Source organism: Dasypus novemcinctus, chromosome 17 (assembly GCF_030445035.2).
Source record: "Dasypus novemcinctus isolate mDasNov1 chromosome 17, mDasNov1.1.hap2, whole genome shotgun sequence".
Lineage (NCBI taxonomy): Eukaryota > Metazoa > Chordata > Mammalia > Cingulata > Dasypodidae > Dasypus > Dasypus novemcinctus.
In genome coordinates, this window is record NC_080689.1 from 62,433,134 (window position 1) to 62,457,989 (window position 24,856).

General features: G+C 46.9%; 1 long non-coding RNA gene across 1 annotated transcript; it reads right to left on the reverse strand.

Moving 5' to 3' along the window:
- Positions 1-1,003: 1,003 nt before the first annotated feature.
- LOC131273997 (uncharacterized) lies at positions 1,004-22,273 on the reverse strand. The gene is made up of 4 exons (XR_011646163.1): positions 21,874-22,273; positions 9,357-9,507; positions 9,116-9,237; positions 1,004-6,708 (listed from the first exon to the last, which is right to left on the reverse strand). It is a non-coding gene; the product is annotated as an uncharacterized lncRNA (long non-coding RNA).
- Between the last annotated feature and the right edge of the window lie 2,583 nt (positions 22,274-24,856).

The following is a 24,856-nucleotide window of genomic DNA, read 5'->3' on the forward strand; positions in this document are numbered from 1 at the left end:
GGGCCCTCCATGTCTAATGACCCTTTTCCTGGGAGGGGAGGGGGAACATGTGGAGGAGGGAGATTAGACAGGGGGTCCCAGGCTTTAGTTTCTACAGCTTTTGTTTCTGCAGCCTTAGTTTCTGCAGCCTTAGTTTCTGCAAGCTTAGTCTTGGAGCCTGGATTTTCAGCTTTCATAGGATAGAAAGTGGCCCCCTTTCCCTTTAACCAGCACATGGCATAGTCAGACTCTTCTTTGGAGAAGGGTATTTTTCCATTAACATACAGTACAAGGTCAACACAAAGCCAATCCTCATCTGACCCATATTTTGGCCAGAATACACCAGGCAGTAAAATACTTTCCTTGGTCCAGATACAACAGCAGTATTGAATCATTTTCTTCTTGTCTTTTCCCTTGGTCCAATCACTATCGGTCCAATGCCTTAACATCCTCCCTAGTGGAGTATCTGGAGGAATGTCTCTGGGGGATCCTGCACATACCCCCTTCTGCTTTTTCCCAGTTGACCGACTGCCTCTATTTCCCATTCTGAATCTTGTCCGGGTCTCTTTCTTTTGAATCTTTTGCTTTGTCCGTCTCTGGCCCTTTCCCTCAAGGGAGAAGGGAAATGCGAATCGGGACTCTGCACTCACTTCCCACCGTATGTCACAATTCTCAGGCACACACAGTGAACCTCAGACTCATTAGAAGTCCCATCCACCAAGGTAATATTTAATAGCCTTTCTTGTTACCTTGGTCCATGCATGGAGTCACCTGGCCAACGAGAGGAAGATTTTCCCTTCCCTTTTTCTGGTCCACAATTGGCAGATCTAAGCGTCTGTTCTTGGGCCACTTGGCTGCAAGAAGTGGGGCCCCTGCCGGTGGAGTCCAAGACCACTTAAACAGTGGGGCGTGCCTTCTCGTCGTCCACTCCAGGGGTCTGCTCTCTGAAGGCTCAGAATCCCAGATGAGCCCCCAAACCTGTTGGAAAAAAATCTTCTTCTGGAAGAAAATAAGGCTCACCCGATTGTGGAGAAGAAAAGAATTTATTCTCAATCTTGCAAGAAGGGGCGCAAAACCAGAAAACGTGGCTGGCGCACCAAGCAAACAAAAATGCCACAATTTATAGCCCTAAGCCTAGCACGCAAGCCCTTCCTCTGTTTCTTCAGATTGGATACTTCAGAAGTGACAGCCTATCCGAGAAGATCTAACTTGCCCGTGCAAAGTTTGTGATTCACCACTTCCATCATCACATTCCAACCATTTTAGTTTTTACCTGCTCCTCTTTGCCAAATAACGAATGGAATTTAGTGCTGAATTGGTATTGACTTAGGTCTTTCTTGGGCATTTTTTTGACTGCCTATAGCACTGGCTTCAGCTGATTTCCTTTCTTCCTGCTTAACATGGGAGTGGGAGACTGAGGCAGTAGGCTGCCAGGTTACATTAAAAAATATTTTCTTCCTTTATGTGAAAACTAATCTAATCTTTGTTTCTTACATTATGGAATGACTACAAGCCAAGGCCAGCAGGAAGTAGTTACAGAAAAGAGAGCATCGCCCTTCATCACCTCTTTAAGACAAAAGTATAAACCCTTTAAGGGTAAAATAAAATTAATAGATGGATCTGGAGCCACAGGAAATGCAGGTAAATGCCAGTGGCCCCCAGGCTATGGGTGGGAGGCTGTTTATCTCTTTGTAGATAAAACTAAGTTGTGCCTGAGGGACAGTGAGAAGTGCAGCCCTGCCCTTGATAATCATGGCAACCACTCCAGTCCTGGGAAACAATTTAGCAATGCAAACTCTATATACATACCAGTCAGTCCAGAGAGATTCTCAAAATAGGGATGCCGAATCTTAAAGAAAATTAAACTTTGCTTCAAGTGGAAATAAAATATAGCCTGTGCTTGAATTCAAAATTATCTAATTCTGTATCCAACTATGCCTAGAAATTCAATTAAGTAAGATAGGCCCTTTAGACTTTGAATGTTCAGAAAGGATGTGTATTCAAAGTTGCATCCAGAGGGAATTTGGGCTATATGTTAATTCAAAACCTTTATGCTAACTTAAAACCTATCTGGTACTCAGGCAAACACTTAACAAAGAAAGTCATTTTTTTTCCCATAAAATCACCATGTGACTCCCCACCCTGTGCAAAAGGAACTTGAAAATCTTGTTGCAGCTCGGGTTGCAGTCCTGAGTCCTGTTGGCCTTACTGAAATATTTTTCCTTCCCAAGATCATTCCAGAGTCCTGGCCTTTCTATATGCAAATAATTGAATCTCTCTCCACTTCTACAACAGTAAATGAAAAAAAAAAAAAAAAAGAAAGCAATGACTAAACTATCAGGAATTCAAATCCAGCAACATACTAAGAGAATAATATACCATAACCAAAGAGGTTGCTACTCAAGAAACGCAAGGACAATTCATCATTAGGAAACTATTAATGTGATCAATATGTTCACAGAGTAAGGGATAATGATGAGTATTTTGATAGACATTGAAAAACCACTTGTACAATTGAACATTCAATCCTAATTTTAAAAATACACTCTTGTTGATTTGGAACTGAAGGGAATTTTCTTTACTTTATAAGGGGTAATTATCCAAAACCAACAACAAGCAATAAACAATAGTGCAAAACCAGAAACAGTCACATTAATGGAAGGAAGGAGACAGGAAGGTCTGCTATCACTCCTTCCAGGCAACACTGTTCTGGAAGCTTTACCAATGCAACAACAAAAGGAAAAGGAAAAGGTCTAAATTCTGGAACAGAACATGGTTATTATTATTGGCATAGAATTTCATTTACACAGAAAACTCAATGCAATTATCTAGAAACAAATAGGAGAATGAATAAGAATTATGATGTCTATATTGGTTAAAGTGGCTGCATATGAGATAGACAAAATTCAATGCCATTCCCTAGTATCCTAATATCTTATTAGAAAATATCATGAACTTCCAGTTAAAAGGGCTAGATTAAATATGTACATTCGTAGCTGCTTCCTCCCAGAAACAATTATAATGACAGTAAAGGAATAAAGAAGAGAATAGCCCATAAGGAAGTAGACAATGGAAGAGGAATTAACAGAAGACAAGAAATGGCAACAAAAGTTTGGAGGCTAGCAATGGGTAAATGAATGGTAAGTGATTTAGCAGTAATGGGGGGAGTGAGTAAAAAGTGGGACAATCCATGCTATAGAACACTGGCAAGCTCACAACTCACAAGTATTCATTACCTCTAAAGGCAGGGTAGGCTGAAAACAGGAAAACTGTTTATAAGAGTTTTATGGAGACCATTGAGACATACCCATCCACTCCTCTAACTCCTGTAACCAGGCATTAGCCCCTTACAGAAGAGAAAGGAGGTTTATACCAGGAGAGGTTTGCACAGCCAGGCTGAAAGCAGAGGGATTCAGGAGACATCTCTATACCAAATGGTAAAATGCTGTGTCTCCTTACCCCACTAGGCCAGTAGAAGACTGGCAGCTGAGCTTCTATCTTTCTAGCAAAAGACTGGAGGACTCCTTTGTGATGCAACTGACAGACTTCAGAAAAAGGAGCAATAAAGAAAAACATGTAGGAATGTTCCAGCCAGCCACCTGTGGCCCTTCAGTGAAATTCAGCAGTCACCAAGACCTGGCCAAAAACAGAGCTAGAAATTTTTGAAAAAGCCAGAGGGGCTTGCCCCAGGTGATAACAAAACATAAAGATATAACAATGAAAACAGTGTGGCTCCAATAAAGGAAAAGTGAGCTCAGTGAAATGCAGTCAAGAATCCAGAAACAAGCTCATACATTTCATATTAGATAGAGTTGGTGTTGGAGAAAAACAGTGCTCACTGGGACACGGAGACTGATATGACCACAGGCAGAAAATTTACTGAGGAGCTCTCCCATCAGAAGGGGTCTGAAGAACAGACTTGAGCCCCAAAACCACCATGGTGGGGGTCTGAAGAGAGACTTCAGCCCACTCCTGGAAGGGGGGGAATTGAATTTTTGAATTGATACGGAACTTTCCTAGGTGGGGAAATGATGGTCAGTGGGAGAGGGTTGAGGGACCCAATGAGGTGCAGGGGCCAATGGGGAGCCCTAGAGGTGAAAAATTTCTCTTGTATGGCTAGAGGGTAGTGGGATAGGGATTTAGGCTTTCTTGGAAAGATGGAGCACTGGCTGTTTCTTAGATCTGTAGGGAGTAAAGGGTTTCTTTATCTCCCTTTGACATGCAGGCACTGAAGGTTTTCATCTCCCTCTGATATGCACACAGCCAAGATCTCTGTCTCCCTTACTCCTGCCTCTACCTGGTTTCTTTGTTTAAACTGCAGGGAAGTACAATATCCTTAGACATATAGGCTTATGAGGGAGGGGGTAGCCTTTCCCCAGTGCATATGATGGTAACTGAGCTACAGCTTGTTAATTACTGCAAACCATTAACACTTGGCTTACCAATTGAGTGAAGAACAGGTTATGATTTAATATTTGAGCAAAAGTAGATGACTATCTCACAATAGTCTCAAAAACAAATTCCAGGTGATTAACCATATAAAGGTAAAAATAAACAAATATAGGTACTAGAATATAGCAAAGTGTTATTTCAATCCTGGCACAGAAGAAGAGTTTCTAAGATTGATTAAAAAAAAATCGAAGAAGCCATAAAGTAAAAGATTGATAAACATGATTACCATAGAATTAAGTTTCTGTTCAAGAAAAGGTATCATCAAAGACAAAATTAGCACTTCTGTTTATGGTGGAATAATTCAACTAGCCCTTTTGCTGCAAGCAATGAGGGAACTGGACAAAATACATGAAATAATTGTTTTTAGATATTGAACAGGCAGAGCAAAACTGAGACAAGGAAGCCTTCCAACCCCCTGTGTTTCTTCCTGGAGGCTCTTTCTGGATGAGGTCATGCAAGAAGGGGCTTTTCAAATGGGGCATGACAGTCTCACTGAGCTGAGGGGAGGTCCAAGTGGGATGGGAGCTTCAGGAGACTGAAAGCAGAGGAAGTTTACGGAGGAGGAACGCTGCAGAGGCTTGTCTCCAGAATTCTGCATAGTGTTCCCTGTGCATGCACACAATGGCTATAAGAGATAAACAAGCAAAAGCCAAGGGGAGGAGCTAGAATCTGGAAGTCTATGGAAGCTGCAAGACAAAGGAGAGGGCATCTTCAAAAGATCAGAAAGTCAAGCAACCTGAGAATTGTCAGCCAGCCAGAGTGCTGCTGACCCCGGGAGGAAGCAAGTCTTCTAACCTCTGATACTAGAACTAGTTAGAAGTTCAAAATGCTGATGCATCTGCTTCCTCACGAGCCTTTTACCTAGACAAGGTGAGAATGTCACCTTAGTTCAACCCCAGTTTTTATCCCACTCAGAAATCTGCCTTAAGCAATGGAAACAAGGAACTGATTTAGGGAGAGCATAGCCAATTTTCCTGAGAGGGTATTCAAGACTGTTGTGTTTGGAACAAAGAATGATCCTTCTTTAATCAGAATAAAGTATCATATCCTAACAGAGATGTGCAATGTCTGCATCAACAATAATGAAATGGAAACAAGAAAAATTCCATTTTCAGTAAGGACCCAAATGTTTTTCCATGTCTTTTTAATAAAGAAAAATGGAACCAAAAAAATTAACAAGCCAAGGGCTTTCATTCATTCAAGTGTTTACTGAGGACCTGCTGTGTGACAGCCTGTGCTGGTTGTGGAGGTGGACACTGAGGAGCACACCAGGGCACACCATTGGTCCCCCTGCTTATGTTGGGTCAATGTCTTGAAGTGGGATCAGAACCAGTATCTAGGTTCTCAGCTTCTTCTCAAGAAAGAATTCAAGGACAAGCCACAGATTAATCAGGCAAGCAAAGAATTTAATGGGGTTGAGGAAAGAGAAGGAAAGTATACCTGCAGGGATGCAGGCAAGGGGGGGAAATGCAAAGTTCTACCATGGGGTCCGTGATTTATGGGGGTACAGGACTCCAGGTGTGCCCTGATTGGCATACTTGAGACACAGCAGGGGAACTCTACTAGGTGATCCGATTCCCTTAATGGGTTAGGGGCTGGGTTAGGGGATGCTGGTGGGGGGTGATTGGCTCCTGGCTGCTGTCCACGAGCTCTGCAGGCTGTGCTGACTGCCGGTGATCGGCCTCTGGTCACTGTCAATGAAGCAAGAGGTAACCTGAAAGTGGGTGGGGTGGGGGTGCTGCCCCCCTTGCCCTGTCCCTCTTTCCGCCATGTGATGAGGTTGCCTCCTGATCACAGAGCCACTGGGTGTGTGCTGTGTGCTGTAAGCTGCAGGGTGTGTGCTTGTTAGCTGCCCCTTCCTAATTTGCCCCTGTGCTCAGCACATTCATGCTAGCCAGCAGGCCAGTGCCTCAGTTTCTCTTGCCAGGCTTATTAGGTTTTTCTACCCTTCCTCCTTAGGTCCCTATCTATCCTGCCTCCAAAGGGTTAAACAACAGTTCAAGGCAGGACACCCAGGAGGCCAAGTGGAAGCCCCAGAGAGCAAGCAGAGGCCAGAGGCTCCCAGGCAGTATGGAGGAGGCCCAGAGCTGGCCGCCAGGAGGGACCCCCCCCGCTGTGCTCTGCACTCAGGCCACATCGTGACCCATGGATTTCTTGCAGACCCACTGATAGGTGGCATCACAGTATATGTCATTCCACGTCTGCTGAGTATGGACACAGTCCTCCATGGGCCCGTTCCTGTGCTGCCAGTTGTCCAGCTGCTCCTTGCTCAAAAACCTGGAAATAGAGGGACGTTATTCAGCTAGACATAGACAGTGGTCCTTGTCCCTGCTGTGGCACATGGAGCTAAACTGACGCGGCTCCCCAGTCCCCTTGCAGCCCCAGAACAGGGACAGAGCTGCGATGCCTGCAGGCCTGGGTCTGCTGAGGACATCCTGAGTCACTGATGATCCAAGGATGGGGAGGGTGTCTGTGAGGCGGCAAGTTGGGGAGAAGAGAAGGGAGGGGTCTTTCCTTTCAACTTCCACCCCAGAACTCGCACTTCCCTGCAGAGCTGGACCCCTCCCTGCACCTTCCCTGGTGTGTCCAGGGTCGAAGCAGCAGCCAGGGCCCCTCGGGGAGGCCCAGCATCCCGTCACGTGACTTTCCCTACCTAGTCCCAGCCCTGGATACGAGGTGTGCTGTCCTGGGACAACATCTGGCCAGAGCTTCTCAGGATGCTTTACAAAGCAGCACGGCCTTTTTCACACCCACACAACAGTCTCAGGAGCACCCTGTGGCCTGGGCGGTCATGTCAACTGAAATGACCAGAGCTAGTGAGGTCTTTTGTTAATAACCTTGACACATCCTGACGCTGACCCCCACCAGATGGCCACCCTGGGCATTGATGGCCTTGGTGCTCCTCAAATCGAATGTGAGTGCCTGGCCTTCCCAGGAAGCCTGGGTCTCCTGCTCGTGTGCCCTCCACAGCCATGGGATTGACTGACATTAAAATCGAGATTGATCTGTACCTGTGGACCAGGGGGTGTGTGGGGGGGTGCCGGTGCCACCCGGACACTGCACACCGGCCCTGTCTGCTCTCAGTGCAGAAATTCCCAGGCAAGCATGAACAGATAACAGCAGAAAACAGTGCTGGAATGCGGGACTCGGCGGTTTTGCACAGGAAGCTTTCAGACATGTTGTTTCCTCTAATCTTCTCAATGTTGGGACAAAACTGAACTAACGAGATGAGCTGGGTGCTTCAGAAAGTGCAAAAGCTACTAGTGAACCCTATTCTCCTCTATCAGGAGAAACAATAGAAATTTATGAAGTTGCTGCAGAAAATCCAGGACTTGTCAACAAATCTTGTTACCCAGGTGGTAACAAGAAGACACTGGGGAAGTGGACTTGGCCCAGTGGATAGCGCATCTGCCTACCCCATGGGAGGTCTGTGGTTCAAAAACTAGGCCTCCTTGACCCATGTGGAGCTGGTCTACGCACAGTGCTGATGTGCACAAGGAGTGCCGTGGCTCACAGGGGTGCCCCCACGAGGGGAGCCCCACGCGCAAGGAGTGCGCCCTATAAGGGGAGCCACCCAGCACGAAAGTGCAGCCTGCCCAGGAATGGCACGGCACACACAGAAAGTTGATGCAGCAAGATGACACAACAAAAAGAAACAAAAAAACAAAAACAACAACAAGAAATCACAGCAAATGGACACAGAGAATGGACAACTGGGGCGGGGGGAGAGAGAAATAAATAAAATAAAAAATAAATCTTCAAAAAAAAAAGATACTGAGTAAACCTTCAGAAATTGTTCAATGAAGGAATGGAGCAGCATTTGAGAAATATGTAACATCTATTTAGGAATGAAAATAAACTAATCTGAAGCAACTTAATCCAGAATAGTTATTTTAAATTGTGGTGGATAGAGGTTTAAAATGGCAACTTGTAGTAATATCAATGGAAAAGCTACATGTTGCAGCTATACTACTGAAATAAACTTTCAAATGATTGCAGATAAACATAATATAGGGTGTTTCTTTTTTTTCACAGCACTCTGCGACATAGGCTACAGTCTAGTTATTATATTCAGAATTCACAAAATGACCTGAAAATAAAAACTACTTCTAAAAATTATGTAATTCAAGGGTAACATTGTTATCATAAACCTTCTATAATAGTGTAACTATTGCTTAATATCCTACTAATGAAACATTCAACTTCATTTTAAAAAGTCAAGATTCTGGAAGTGGCTGTGGCTCAATCAGTTGAGCTTCCATCTACCATATGGGAGGCCCTGGGTTCATGTCTCAGGGCCTCCTTGTGAAGGCAGCCTCGCCCGCACATCACCGAGAGCCACTGGCCTGCAAGTGCTACGTAGAGCCGACTCAGCAAGGTGACACAGCAAAAAGGGAGACAAGTAGAAACACAGAAAAGCACGCAGCAAATGGACACAGAGATCACACAACAAGCAAGCCTCAAGGATGCGGTGGGATAAATTCAAAAATGAGTAGAGAGACACAGAAGAATGCACAGCAAATAGACACAGAGAGCAGACGGCAAGCAAGCCTCAAGGGGGGGGGATAAAAAAAAATCAAGATTGATGACAGGAGAGGAAGCCCAAAGGGACCTGAGGGGCTGAGGGAAAAGCATGCTCCCTCATGCTCTCAGAGTGTCGCCCCGCCACCCGCCTCTGACATACCCTGCTGCTGACATCTGTCGACCTCCGGGAATCTCCCTCAGTCACTGAGGACAGTGGGGTTTGTTGTCCAGGTTTCCGCCTCCAGTGCAAGATGCTCAGAGGACTTCAGTATTTGTTACCACCTGACAGGAGACATGAAGGTTATGGGCTGTGCCCTCCCCTAGAGGAGGAAGGTCAAAGCACCAAAGTCCCTTGTCACTCACCAACCCTGTCAGAACCACCCCAAGCCCCCAGCTCTGACCTGCTCTTCCTCAGAGGTCACCGATGCCAGGTGAGCTCCTTGGGACACACAGAACTGCTCAGCCTCCTCCAAGACTTCTTGGCATCAGAAAAGTAATGCAAGCTCCCCCTGAAGAACTTCCAGCCTTGAAGGAGCAGCCAGAGAAGCTGAGCTGCAGCAGAGGTGGGAGGAGAGACAACCAGGGCTGATGGCGGATGTCCCAGAGCTGGCCTCCCTGAACCCGACAGCGGCTGGCCACTGAGGCCCACGCCCTTGAGGCTCTGTTCCCCAAGGGCAAGTGCTGCTGAGACCATGCCCCTGTCCCACTACCCAATTCCCCAGGGAGCTGCAGCTCAAGACTCCTGGCTCAGTACTCCTGGGACACTCAGCTCTGCTACCCAGAAAAACTCTCTGCTGAGACATGTGCTTTCTGACCATGTCACTTTATTTCCCATCTCATTACTGCCACCATGCTGTCTCCATCTCAATTCCCACCATCTCTCGAGGACGTTGTCCATCCATCCAGAGTCTCCCTTACTTCCTTGACTTGATCTCCATCCACTCTGGCTGCCCACACCCAGGACTGTCCCAGGACTTCCTCATCACCTGCTCTACCTGCCCTCACAGGTGTCACACACTAAGAGCTCATCCTGTCACCAGGAGCTCCAAGTCTCAGCTCTTTCCTCACTCCATGTCACCACATCCTGCTCTTTAGTATCATCTCTACCGCAGCTATTGAAATGGAGCCACAACACTCATTTCTTCATTCATATCTTCAACATTCATACATTCATTGTTCGACATTCCTCAGCTTCTGTGAGCCAGGGACTGTTAAAGAAAGACCAATAAGACACGATTCATGCCCTCGAGGAATTTACAGTCTTGTGAAATGAGACAGATATAAGAAGGGGATGGAAGATGCACTAATTAAATGCCACGTGCAGGTTAGAATAGAGGCATGAAAGGGGGCGTCGTCTCTGTCACCTGGGCTGGGGGGGGGGGCTTAGCAAGGGAATCTGGGATGAGATGTTCCTTGAGATGAGTCATAAAAAAAAACTGAGGGGGTGGGGAATGGGAAATTAATACTCAGTTGTTAGAGAGTTCCCATTTGGGGCCAAGGAAAACTTCTAGCCAGAAAAGATGATGATGGTAGCACAATATTGTGAATGTACATACTGAAAGAGTTAAAATGGGAGCTTTTATGTTATGTATATGTTACCACAGTAAAAAATTTTTAAGGAAACAGAACTGTACAATACAAAGTGTGAAGCCTACTCTAAACTATGGACTATAGTTAATCATATGATTATAATAATGTTGGTTCATCAATTGTAACAAATGACCCACTAAGGGAAAACATTAATCATGGGCAAAGCTCTCTACCTTCTGCAGGATTTTTCTCTAAGCCTACAACTACTGTAACATTTTTTAAAAATTTTTAATCAGAAAAACACTTAAAAAAAAAAACTGAAGAAGAGTTTGCCAGGGGATCATTTCCAAGAAAAGCCTTCCAGACAGGGGAAATGGCAGGTGCAAAGGCAGGCAGGCACAAAAGGGCATGGCACGAGCTGATCTGTGCAAAACCTGGGGTGTGGCCAGCATTCAAGGGGTGGGAGAGGAGCGTGGTTGGCTTCCAGCACTACATCTTATGCCTGTAAGAAGGAATTTGGATTTTTCCCTGTGAGGAATGGGAGGCCCTAAAGGGTTTTATGGATGGTGCAGATTTGCACTGTAAATATTTCAGCATGGTGCAATGTGCAGGTTCAACAAGAAAAAAAGACCATCCTGCTTGGGCCAGAAACATCCATCAGAACCCAACTGCAAAGATCTCAGGGAGAGACAGACCATGGGGACCAAGCGTTCTCAAAGTGTGTTCCCTGGACGAGCAGCATGGCACCTCCTGGGAACTTGGTAGAAATGCCCCTTCTCAGGCCCAGCGCAGACCTGCTTTTTCAGAAATTGTATCTGAACAGTCTGAGGTTTAACAAAGCCACATGTGATTCTTATGCTCTCTGACGCCTCAGAACCAGTCGTCCAAACCAGGGCTGGCTAAATTATAGCCCATCAGCAGCCTCTTTTTATAAATAGTGTCACTGGAGCAACCACACCGATTCATTTACACGTTCTCTTCGGCTGCTTCAGCAGTGCAAGACGACAGTGCTGAGGAGCTATGACAGAGACTGTGGCCCACACGTCTCAATTTTACTATTTGGCCCCTTAAGGAATAGTTAAAGTAATGATACTCCACCCTGACTGTCCATGTTTTAAGACTTCCTGGTGCTCAGGCTGCATCCCAACCAAAAGAAATCAGATTTCTGTACATGAGTCCCAGGCATGTACTTGGGTGACTCCAACGTGCAGCCAGGATGGAGCACCTCTCAGTCCATACTAAAGCAGGAGGGCAGCAGTGGGGCTCGAGGAGAGGCAGGAAGGAGGAAAGACTTCCAGGCACTGGTCTGCATGGCCAGTGATTCCTTAGACTTGACTGGAAACAGAGGCAAAGAGCAGGGGCTCGGCACTGCCTGCCAAGTCCTCAATTGTCAGCCCCCATCTCTCCAGCAGCTTCTCCCAACCATCCCTTCTCTCCCCCAGCTCCCTACAGGCATCCTCCTCCTTAGCAAGTGACCTCCTATGCCACCCAGAAACAGATGTGGTTAACACTAGCTCTCACAGTCTCGTGTTCCCACATCTGCACAGTAGGGTGCTCACCAATTTCCACACCTGCTCCCTTCCCAGCCTCAGAGATTCAAGTACCATCCCAACCCTCTTCAAGGCCAGTCACTCATCGTGCATTTCACTCTCCTCCCTCTCTCCTCCCCTATCTTCAAATTCCACCTCTTTGCTGTTTCCTTTCTGTAAACCCCAGGTGAAGCCTGTCTGAATCTGGAGACACTCTCTCAAGTTTACCAAAATAGTAGTGGGGGTTTGGGGGAGGGTTCACTTGGAAGTCATGCACATTTTCATGGCAATACAGATGCTTGTTTTCTCATCTTGCAATTTTTCCATATTTGCCACACTGTTTATAATAGAAACATGTTTTAATGGAGAAATAGATGATGTGCATTGTTTTTTACTCTTCCCCTCATCTCTCCTTCCCTCTCAGATACGTTCCTTGACAGACTCATGTACCTGATTAATTCATGCCCAATAACCATGATCTGCTTCCACCGAAACTTCATTTATGACATTTGAATTGCCCAGCATCAGTGGATGCTTTTCATTTCTTATTTTACATGGCCTCTCTGGCATGTGCCAGAACTGACCACTCCCGTCTTAAAATTCTCTCCTCTTTTGGCTTTCCCACATGCACATCTCCCAATTCCCCTGTGCTCAGTTGGTTCACACACATCTTTCCCTTCTTTCCTCCTGAAGGTTGATTCCTGGCCCCATTCTCAGCCCTCTTCTGCATTTTGCCTCATGCAAACCCCACCACTCCCACTGCTGCAATGAGAACCCACATACCCGGGGCACCCAAGCCTGTGTCTGCAGGCCTGGCCTTTCTCCTCAACTCCAGACAGCCTGCAGGCAATGTCCACTTGGATGTCCCCCAAAGCACCACAGCCAGCATGTACAAATCTTGCTGTGAGGAGGAATTCCTCCTTAATTCCTCAGTTGGGGACCCTCCACGGCCACCCATGTCAGAATCTCAGGGTTCTCCTTAAAACCCTTCAGTGCCCCCACATTTTCTGGAGGATAAAGGCCAAGCTCACTCACAGGCCTTCCATTCTAGCATGTGTCTCTCCAGTCCTGCGCACCCCTCTAGCCCAGTGTTTTTCAAATTGTAATCACCGACCCATTAGTGTGTCATAAAATTGGTTTATCAGTTTTGACAAGCTTTGCTCCTTTTTTTAAAGAATAGAATATAAAATGTCAGAGTGAGTTCATGCAGTAAAGATTTTACATTTTGAAACTTGCATAGATAGATTACATAGATGATTAGATAGATAGATGACAGATAAGTAGATTTCCTTCCCCCTTCCACAAAAGGTTCCTTCTCACCTTTCTTGTTGCATCCACCCTCTCAGTTCCCAGTACTTGTTTCTAACTTAATACCTCTGTCACCAATCCATATGACTTTGCTTACAGGTCTGTCTCCATCTTGCATCTTGTAACCTTCTCAAGAGCAGGCATCATGTCTTATTCATCTTTAACCCCTGACACATGGGAGATGTTCATGAAAGTTTTGTCAGACACATGCTCGAATGCTGCCTACTAGCTTAAGTGTGTTACCTGTGTTGATTCACTTGATCCTCCCTGTGAAGCAAATCCTATTGCCCCATTTTGCAAGTGATACTCAGGAAAGGTAAGCAACTTGTTCTGGTTCACACCATTTGTGATAGCTGGAAGTCACAAACAGGTTGTCTACTCCCACAAGCACACTCTACCATTACCACACACCTCATCACAAAGATCCGGTTTCCCAAATGAGAAATTTTGTGGAGAGATTATAAGCCACCTGAGAGCAAGGACATAGCTTCTCAGGTCTTCTGTGCTACTGCCGGGGCACAGAGGAGGTGTGTTTATTGGATTTATTCTCTCTCCACCACCCTTGCCCTTTCCTGGATGGGACTCATGCTTGAGGCTAAAGAGGCTAACGTCCCAGCAACTCTGCCCTCTCCAGGGTGGACCCTCCCTACCACTTACTTTGGTTCCTTTGTAGGTGATCCTGTGAAGCACAGGCTGCACAGAGGGTCTCCGGGCTGTTCTGCTGCTCCTGGATTTTCACATGTAGCCTGTTGATATTACTCACATTAACTTGTAGCCTGTGGATCTCAGCCTGTGCCTCCTGCAGTCTGTTCTCTCACATGTGGGTCTGGGAATTTAAGGCAGCACCCTTCATTCCTTGTTTTAGGGTCTCTAACTCTCCCCTGGCATTTTCCAACTCTGCTCTTAATCCTGGGAGCTCAGCTTCTGTCTGCTCCATACCGCCCTTTGCCATTTGGGTCTGGGCAATGGCAGTTTCCAAATCTCTTTTTAACAACTGAATCACTTCACCAGCCCTGTCCAACCGACCTCTTAATAACTGGATCTCAAAAATTGTGTTGTGTACACTGCCTTTTATAAAGGGCTGGGTCTGGGAATTGAAAGCACTTGCATTTCCCAGACCTCCTCAGAGCCTCTGGATCTCGTATCTGGGCCCTTCCAAACTGCTCCTTAACACCTGGTGCTGGGTCCTTAAAACACTGCCACTCCCCAGATTGCCTTTCTAAAGGTAGGTCTGAACACTGGCATTTTGTAAACTCATATTTGTGTAGTGTAAACCTGCCTTTAACACATGAATTTCAGTGGTGGCATTTTCTAGGCCTTGGCGTAACATGTGGAGTGCAAAGCTGGTGTTTTCTGAACTGCTTTGTAAGAAATCTTGGGTCTGGGAATTCAATGGGTTTGCCTCTTCCAGAGCTTTCTGTAGTCCCTGGATCTCAGCATCAGCCCCCTCCAAGGAATTCCTTAACATCTGGGTCTAGATATTGCAGGTGCCAGCATCCTCTACAACTCCTTTGACCATCCGGATGTCAGCACTGGTTTTTTCCAGGTGGCCGCTGAGCATCTGGATCTGGGAACAGACATTGTCCACCTTGTACTTCAGCATCTGCATCTCCACAGCCCAGGTGCTAGAATGCACTTTACACAGCTGGAGAGCTTCCTGTACATCAGCCACCCTGGCAAAACGGTAGGAATCTTCAGGGGAGGAAATGCAGAGGTCAGCTAAAGAGGCCCATTTCATAGGGAAGCATATAGATCTACCAGCATGTTCTAAAGATTTCCGTGGAGAGATGCCTACACCACGGCCTGTGGCCTTCTTGACCCTGGACCAAACAATAGCCAAAGACCTAATTAGCCATCACACATGAACTAAAGGGCCCAAAGGATAGAAATTCTTGTTTACTGTAAACTAGCTACACCCCCACGCACTAGGAGTCATGCAGATGAGATTGGATTCTTCTGCCATTGTAAATGAACTTAAAAATAACTCATTATATAATTTAGAGCTGTTGAAGTTTAATTCCACACAAATTTCACCATTAGAAGAGTCATTGAGAAAAACATATGAATAAGGCCCATGTTTAGTCCTGAGCTATATTTGTACACCAACCATTGAGCCTCTTGATCCATCATCGTTACTCCTTGAAACCATGTAGACACAAACATAAATTTTCTGATTACGAATTCCAGGGGGGAAAAAAAACCACAGGAACAAAATAGGTGCTCCTGTCAGAAGGCCCCTGTTCAATCCACAGTGCTATGATGGGGGGGTGCCACACCTTCAGGTCACCCGGGGCCTCTGAGCTGAAATTGCCTCTGACAGGGCTGGGCACCCCTACAGAAAACAGAGGACAAGAGTCTCTTCAGAGCAATTTGGGGATATGAGAGCCCTGAGTGAGAGATCTTGGCCACCAGGGCCGTTCAAGGAAACTGCAGCCCTTTCCTCTGCAGGGTCTTTCCCAGCAAGCCCACCTGCCACTGCCCCTGGTCTTGCCATCACCTTTGGCTCTCCTCATGAGCAAGGACTCAATTTCACACATCCATGGTCACCGCCTGGTTCCATCCTCCCCTCAGGACCCCTGCCCTATTCCTCAAGCCCTGGCTAGGGGAGGTGTGAGACCACCTGGCCTTTGGAGGTGTGAGAACAGAACAGGAAGTCAGGGTTGATCTTCAACAAAGAAGCAAAGGCAATTCAGTGGAGAAAACATAATCCTTTCAAGAGATGGCCCTGGAACAATTGAATAGTAATATCCAAACAAATAAAAATGAACTTTAGGGAAGCAGACTTCGCCCAACAGATAGGGTGACCACCTACCACATGGGAGGTCCTCGTCAAACCCCGGGCCTCCTTGACCTGTGTCGAGCTGGCACATGCGCAGTGCTCATGGGCACAAGGAGTGCCGTGCCATGTAGAGGAGCACCAAGCTCAAGGAGTGTGCCCTGTAAGGAGAGCCACCCAGCATGAAAGAAAGTGTTGCCTGCCCTGGAGTGGCACTGCAACAAGGAGAGCTGACAGAAGAAGATGACACAAGAAAAAGAAACTCAGATTCCCGGTGCAGCTGATAAGGATGGAATTGGTCACAGAAGAACACGCAGCAACTGGACACAGAGATAAAAAAACTGCGGCAGGGGGGTGGGGGTGGAATAAATAAATAAATTAAATTAATCTTTTAAAAAATTAACTTCAATCCACACCTCACACCTTTACACAAACACTAACTCAAAATGAAACATTGACCTAAACTTTAAAATTTCTGGAAGAAAATGGGAGAATATCTTCATGACCTCGGGCAAGGCAAGCAGACTGAGAGAAGATATTTGCAAATCACACATTTGAGAAAGGACTTGTGTCTAGAATGCATAAAGAACTCTCAATATTCAACAAGATGACACACTCATTTTTTATTTAGACAAGAGTTTGAATGGATAAATTTTTTTTCAGTGACGTATTTAAGTATACGAAGTAAAATGCTCAAAATCATTACTAATTAGAGAAATGCAAACTAAAACCACTATGAGATATCACTCCTACCTACTTATTAGCCAGGCTGAAATGAAAAAGACCCATCATCCCAAGTGTTGAAAAGGATGTGAAGGAGAAGAAACTCTAATCTCCGTGGGTGGGACTACAAATCCTACAAACATTTTGCAAATTGACAGTTTCTTAAAAAGTTAAACATGCACATACCCTATGACCCAGCCATTCTACTCCTAGGCGTTTACCCATGATAAAATAAAGATTATTCAATAAAAGGACTTATAGATGAATGTTCACAGCACCTTTATTTGAAATAAAAAACTGGAAACAATCCAAATTCTGTCAACAGGTAAGTGGGTAAGTCGTGGCGTAGCCATTAAATGGATCACTGATCAGCAATAAAAAGGAATGAACTACTATGCATGCCACGGCATGGGTGAAACTCAGGATAGTTATGCTGAGTGAAGAACCCAGAGAAGAAAAAAAAGAGTATGTCCAGTCAATCCCTTATATGTCTATAAGGAGAAAATGTGAACTAATCCACAGAGACAGAAAGTTGAGCCGTAGTTGCCTGGGGAGGAGGGAAAACTGAGCAGAGGGATTACAAAGGGTTACAAACTATGGTGCAGGTAGGGCAGGTGGTGAATGTGTTCAGCATCTTGATTGTGGTGATGGTTTCATGGGTGTACACATATCAAAACATATTAGACTGTGCACTTTATGTGCACTTTGAGATGCACATTATACTTATAGCTACATTAAAAAGAAAAAGATTATGCCTTCCTCTAAAGAGGTCAGACCCACTGAGGGGCCTGGGGATGGCAGGGGAGAGGGTTGTCCTGGGTTCTGGGCCTCCCGACACCGGCTCCCTTCCCGCCCTCCCTCCCTTCCACCGTGGCTACTCAGTGTCTGGTTCCACAGGTGGTGGCCAGGTGGTGTCTCCCAGGTGGGACTGAAACTTCTGGAATGAGGGATCTGCCTGTGTCTGTAGAACTGAAAGACCCCACTCCTGGGTCAACACCACCTCTCAGCCTGGGGCTTGGGGGACACGGTGCACACACCCCCTAGCGGTTGGATTCCAGAAGGAGGGAGTTGGCTCCAAGCCCCTTTCAGGGTCTTCCCTCACACGCTTTGGCTCTCCTTATGGGGCGCACTCCTTCCTCATGGGGCTCCCCTATGCAGGGACATCCTGAATGGCAGGGCACTCCTTGCGTGCATCTGGACTGCACGTGGGCCAGCTCCACATGGGTCAAGGAGGCCCAAGGTTTGAACTACGGACCTCCCATGTGGTAGACGGACGCCCTATCCAGTGGGTCAAGTCCGCTTCCCTTTTCTAAGTTTTGACTTTGGTAATACTGACACACACCACACAAAATATGTTGTACAGGAAAATATTAACTTCAAATATGTATTTGCTCCATGAAGGTAATCTCATGCCATAATGAAAACCTCTATGAAACCATCCTGGAATGACCACACAAATGGTATCAGTACATATTAATGAAAATAGTGATAGGTAAGATATAGTGAACCTTACATATGTTCTACACTTCTCACACATAACTTATTAATCTGCTCATTAATCATGAAATACTGATTTACCAGAAACTAATCTCCACATTAGAAGTGAGACTGAAGAATAGAAAAGTTAAATCACTTGCCCAAAGTCTCACAGCTAGTGAGGAGAAAGCAGGCTCTGAAGCCAGGCAGTCTGGCTCCCCTAAACCATTACACCAAACCACCTGCCTCAAGCTACTGGACGCAAGGTCGGTTTTGCAGCATTACTAGACCTGCATTACATGGAGATCTAACCCATTACTACGGAAACCAGCAACAGAAACTTTTTCATTATGCTTTTACTACAAAACCTGCTGCTGGTAAATTATTGCAACTTTCATTCACGTGAAGATAGAATTGGCATAAGACAGCTCCTTTCTTTGCTGATAGGGCAGTGGTCACCAGGTGCAGCCTGTGCAAGCCTGGGCACCTCCTCTCCCTCACACACCTCTATTCATACTCCTCTCCCCTTCACCCTTGCCAGTGAGCCAAGGCCACCAGGTCTGCCCCTGGCTCAACCTAGAAAATAAGCAGCAAATAGAGGCCCCAGCGTCTGTTTTAGGCTTGCCATCAGGGTGATTGAAATGAAGCCACTAATTTGAGAGAATTCACAGACCCCTCAGTAGACATATTCTCAGAACCAGAAAGGGGCTGAGAGCTGCTGCCCAATCTGATGGTGCTGCAGGAGGGTAGCGTGTGCTCGTGGAGAGGGACACTATTAAAAAATGACCCTGTGAAACTAATCCTTACATCTGACAAGGAAATGACATGTACCGTGCTTGGAAAAAGCATGGTCTTGGAATCAGGAATGGTTGTGCTTCCCTTAGGAAGTGTGTCTTTTGTGTTTTCATCTTCTGGAACATGGTACATTTTGTGTCTCCCTTCATAGCTATTATCACAGTTTATAATTAGAGGATCATTAGAGAGATTTCCTGATGAATGTCTGAAGTGCTATCTGAAGAGACAGTCTGTTTTCTGCCCTATTAAGTGCCATTAGGATCTCTGTCTGCTTCACTGTACTTCTCACAGAACTTGGCACAGTAGGCCCTCACCAAATGTCTGTTGAATAAGTGAGTGCATGAGTCAATGAATAAATAAAACATGAACAACGGACTGGTCAATTTCCTTTTTTGTGTGCGCTGCTACAAAATTTACAGTTGAATGATTCCTGTATAACATAACAAGTGAAGAGGATCTTATCCTTGTGTTTTTGTATTAGCCTCCTTCTTAATACCATTTTGTGTCTGTACACTTAATTTCCTTCTTTCTTTTGCATCTTCTTAGTCTGCCTTGCTATATTTTATGAATCCCTATAGACTGCCTTAAAGCCCTTTAGAACAAAGTGATAAATAGATGTTTGCCAAGGTCTTACATATATATTTAAAGTCTTCACAATAAAACCTCTGCCAAACATTTGATCATCTGTGAGCTCTTAAGAAGAGTTGAGGGGAAGCGGACTTGATCCAGGGGTTAGGGCTTCTGCCTAACACATGGGAGGTCCCGGTTGAAACCTTGGGTCTCTTTGATCCGTGTGGAGCTGGCCATGTGCAGTACTGATGCGTGCAAGGAGGGCCTGCCACGCAGGGGTGTCCTCCATGTAGGGAAGCCCCACGTGCAAGGAGTGGGCCTTGTAAGGAGAGCCTCCCAGTGCAAAAGAAAGTGCAGCCTGCCCAAGAATGGCGGCACACACATGGAGAGCTGACACAAGAAGATGATGCAAGAAAAAGAAACACAGATTCCCAGTGCTGCTGCTAAGGATAGAAGCAGTCACAGAAGAACACACAGGGAATGGCAGAGAGAGCAGAAAACTGGGGGCAGGGGAGGTGAGAAGGGGGAAAAAAGAAATGAAAAATAAAATCATAAAAAAAAAAATAGTTGAGGTTTGGTAGGTCCAGCACTATGCTAATTCTTCGAGCAAATTTGCTCCAAGCCTAGAAACTACATGTGGTGTGTCATTTCAGTCACTTGTGTGTATTGTGTATGTGACAAGCCCTTTTATAGGAGATCTAGGCAACCTAGTATCTAAGAACCAACATAGAGTTATGGATTTTGGGCCAAAAAGGATCTCACTTTAGAGGATTCCCAAATATATGGACATCCTAATAGACAGTTTGCTTTCACTTGTGCCCTATTTGGAGGGGGAATGGAGACTGGGGGCAGTGAGGTGGGCTGGGCAAGATCCTGGTCTGGCATTGAGAAGAGTCTGCTCACATTACAAAAAAGAAGGCAGGGCAGCATGAAGTAAAACTATTAACAAATAACTTAAACCCCTTTTTAAAATCTCTACTATAAATTATTTACGTGCTAGTGGGAGGAGATACTTTCAAGTCTGAAATTCTACAATTACTTTCTTTAGCCATATCACTTCAAATCTTGACCAAGTACTTTCCCTTAAAACAATTTCAAAATCCCATAATGAGAACACCTCACGCTGCGCAAGTTAAACATTTCATATCCTCCAACCTGAGAAGAGCTGAGTGCACCCCCAGTGCATTTGCTTTTGTTCGGAGGCCAGACCAGCGCTCCTTAGTGGTTAGTCAGGAGACACAGAACGTCCATTTATGAAACTGAAGTTTGGTTTCTATTATTTATTAGGCTCATTTGAGTCAGTTAAATCTTAGACGACAAACTGGAAGAGGAGGGAGGAGTGGGTGTAAAGAAACACATGACCAATAGTCATATGTTGTAGATAAATGACAGTTTTGGGAAGAATTGGATAGGGTGTGGGCTGGAGTTTTTTCTTTTTTAGGGGATGGAGATTAGGATCCAGAAGAAAAAAGGCAAGACAATAGGCCAGACCAGAGCGCCTGCTCAGCACCCTAAAGCTCCCTGCCCTTCCCATCCCCCTCCTGCCCCACCCCCAACACCAGGTACTGAGGTCTGGATATGAAAACCAGCAGACGTGGACCCGGACTCCCCGCTGCCTCCCTGGATGGAGGAGGGGAGGGAGGCAGGGAAAGCAAGGAAAGGAGATGGAAGCTGAGATGAACAGACTGTCAAGACCTCCTCAGGGACTGTGAGGTTTTTTGTTTCCCTCCAAAGTGGTTGAGTTGCACAAAAATCCAAATCCACTGAATGGTCACCTGCCAGCTCCCTTTATCAAAATGCTGGTGGCTGCAGACCTCGCGCTTGCTCACCAGCAGCTGCAACCGCTCTGCGGTGCCCGCTGGGCCCCAAGGGAGCGCGCCCAGGGCGGAGGCCAAGCAGGAAGGCAGGGACCCAGAGGAAATCCCCACCAGGCAGACGTCGTTCTCCAGACAAACCGGCCCACGGCCCCCCATGCGCAGACCAGCGCCTGGCAGCCCCGATTTCTGAAAAGCCTCCAATGTTACATGAGCAGAAATCAGTAGGTGTGAAACACATACCCTTTCGCTGGGAAGAAATGCAGGGCGGATGCGAACAAAATCAGAGAGGGCACTCCTCTGTCTGGACCCAGCAGCTCTGGGAAGGGGAGGGATGCCGGAACGCTCGGGAATTCCATGAAAATTAACAAAACCAAGGCAAGCCTAAGGGTCTTACCTCCTGCGCGGCATCGCAGCCATCTCTGGTCTTCGCTGTAGGATTCTCCTCTAAGTCAGCTGAATAAATCCACCCAGCTAACCTGCAGGAGAATATTTCCTACCCCTCCTGCAGTCCCGCGCTGGTCAGAGCGGCCGAAAGGGTTTCTCTACCCACATCTGCCTGAAATCCCCCAGACATGCGCTGCTTCTTCGGGTCAGTGGGGATCACAGTCAACAGAGGCTGCTGCTCCTTGACAAAGTTTTCCTTCCAGCGCCTCCCTTCCAGCGCTGCCATCAGAACTAAATCCATCTCCCACCCCGGGCTGCGAGGACGCGGGCTCCTCCCCGTGCGCACTGACGACAGCCCGCGCCCCGGCGCCCCGCACAGCCCCCTCTAGCGGCCGCGGGGCGGGCGCCGGGAGGGCGGGGGCTGCAGTGCCCGCCCCGCGCTGCCGCAGTCCCGGGCCCCCGCGGGCAGCTCCCCTGCTCTCACGCCCACCTTCACCCACTAGGGAGCCCCTCACAGCAGCCCAGAGCTAATAGCAGTAACTTACCAGGGGGAAATCTGAATCCTCCCTGGGTGAAAAATGAAGCCTCACTTAGAAGGGTTTTGTCCAGGAAGTAGGTACATCCTGGGCTTAGAAGTAACGCTGTTAGTGATTTTAATAGGAACTACTGGACAATTTAAGTTCAAAGCCAAGATTACCCCTATACTAATTCTGATTCCATTTTCAACTAGGACAAAAATCTTTGTCTTGCTGAGCCCTCTGGGGTTATGGGACTTGTCCAGCTCCCTAAATTCTAGTTACTAACTCGCCTCACCCCTTCATCCTCGCTGACTTCCCACTCCTCAGGAAAAGGTGTGTAGTGAGGAGGAAACTGGATGCGGAGCCAGGACCCCTGGTTGCAGTCTGAGTCATGCCATTAATTCGCTGCGTGACCTTGATAAAGCCAGGACCTCTCTGGGTCTCATCTTCAACCGGAAAATGACAGTGTACCTAAAAAGGCAGCTTCGGCGTCTAATACTTGCTGGCAGTGTTTCTCAAGAGTGCCCTCGAGGAGCAGGATATCATGGGTACCTTGGATCTTAGACCCCCAGGCCCTCTACCAGCTCCTCATATTCCCCTCAGTCAACATTCCCTCTAAGGGGCTGGAAGGCTGTGTCTGCAGGGCAAGCCCCTGTCACGGCCTCCAGATTGTCGCCCCCCAAGGATCTGAGCCACCACAGCCCTCAGACCCCACCATGGGGCCTGCCCGAGCTCAGTCTCTGGAGTGAGCCCAGGAACTGAAGTTTGGAAACAAGCAGCCCACGTGACCCCTTTGCACACTGACCAAGAGAACCCACCACAAGGGTCCCAGAACCACCAGCAGGCAGTCCCTGGCCAGTGCCAGGGAAAGCTCCTTCCTTCTCTAGCGTCCTCACGTCCACTCCTGCATCTTCTCCCCCCACCCAGGGCTTCCCACTCATTCCCATTCCTTCTCCAGAAGCACCGAGTCCACTAGCCCTTGCCCATTCTGCTGACAAAACCTGCTAGAAGAGTCAGGACAAACTCGGCTCCCGTCTGTGCAAAGCTGTGAGGTGACGTGTCTGAGACCCTTCAGGGGGCTGTGGCACTGTTAGTGCCAGCGAGCAACAGCAGGGGGAAGGCAGGGCCTGGGAGGCACAGGTAAGCAAAGCCCAATCACAAAATGAGCCCCTAAATGAGGAGTTTTCATTTAGTCCCGAAATACCAGGTCTGAGGCTGCATGGCCACACGCCTTCAGATGCCCTCCCTGGTGCATGCAGTTCTCAAGTCACAAGCCGCTGGTGGCTCTTGGTGTTTTTCTGAGGCTTTCCCTGCATTTCTACTCATTTAACCCACACAAGAGCTCTGAGGGGGGTACTATTATTCCCATTTTTCAGGGGAAGAATCTGTGGACAGAGGTTTGGTAACTCGCCCAAGGTCACACTAGTGGGTGGCCCAGCCAGGATTCCACTCAGGGGCCCTGGTTCCAGAGCATTCCATGGCATGGCCTCTCAGAGACAAGAGCACAGCTGCTCTAGGTTATCTCATTTCTACATGCTGCTGTGTTTCAAATTTAAGGCTGCTACCCTAAGATTTTATTAAATGTGATTTTTTAACAAAAGCAGTGTAACACACTGGCAACACCATACTTCTCTATAAAGGAAAATGAGGGGAAAAGGGGAGCAGGGGTGGAGGAGGGAATGACTGTCCTCTAACAGAACCAGGTATTAAAAAACCTGCATCCAGGGACGCCGATGTGGCTCAAGTGATAAGACCCCTGCCTACCATACAGGAGGACCCAGGTTCACTCCCTGGGACCTCCTGGTGAAAAGAGAAAGCGTGCCTGTGGCCAGCCGAGTGCCTGCCCTACTGGGTCACACACCAAGATGACACAACCAGAGAGAGACGAAGGGGAGAGTCAAAGTAAAGCACAGCAGAGACCAGGAATTGAGGAGGCACAACTGACAGGGAACCACTCTCCACATCAGAGGTCCCTAAGACCGAATCCTTCTGAATCCTAGAGAAAGATGAGAAGAGAGCAAAGAGGAAATAGATGCACAAGATCACACAGCGAATGGAAACAGCAGAAACAGCAGGGTGAGGGTGGGCGTGGGGAAAAATCTTAAAAAAAAAAAGTCCATCCAAATGCTTATACATACCACAAAATGGGTGAACACCAAAGACATGTTGAGTAAAACAAGCCAGACACAAGAGGACATACTGTACAGTCACTCCCAAAATAACTAGACTACACATTCACATGGAACAATGACAGGCTACCAGAGGCGGGAGTGGGGAATGGGTTGCTAATCCCTAGCACACAGCTGCTGGTTAGGGGGAGGGAAGTTTTGGCAATGGATGGTGGTGGCAGCAGCACACTGTGTAGTTACTACCTGCGAGTTATATACGCAGAAGTGGTTCAGATGGGAAGTGTTATATGAAATGGCACAAAGTTTTAAAGTGTCCAGCTCCTCCCAGACACCACCTGATTACAGG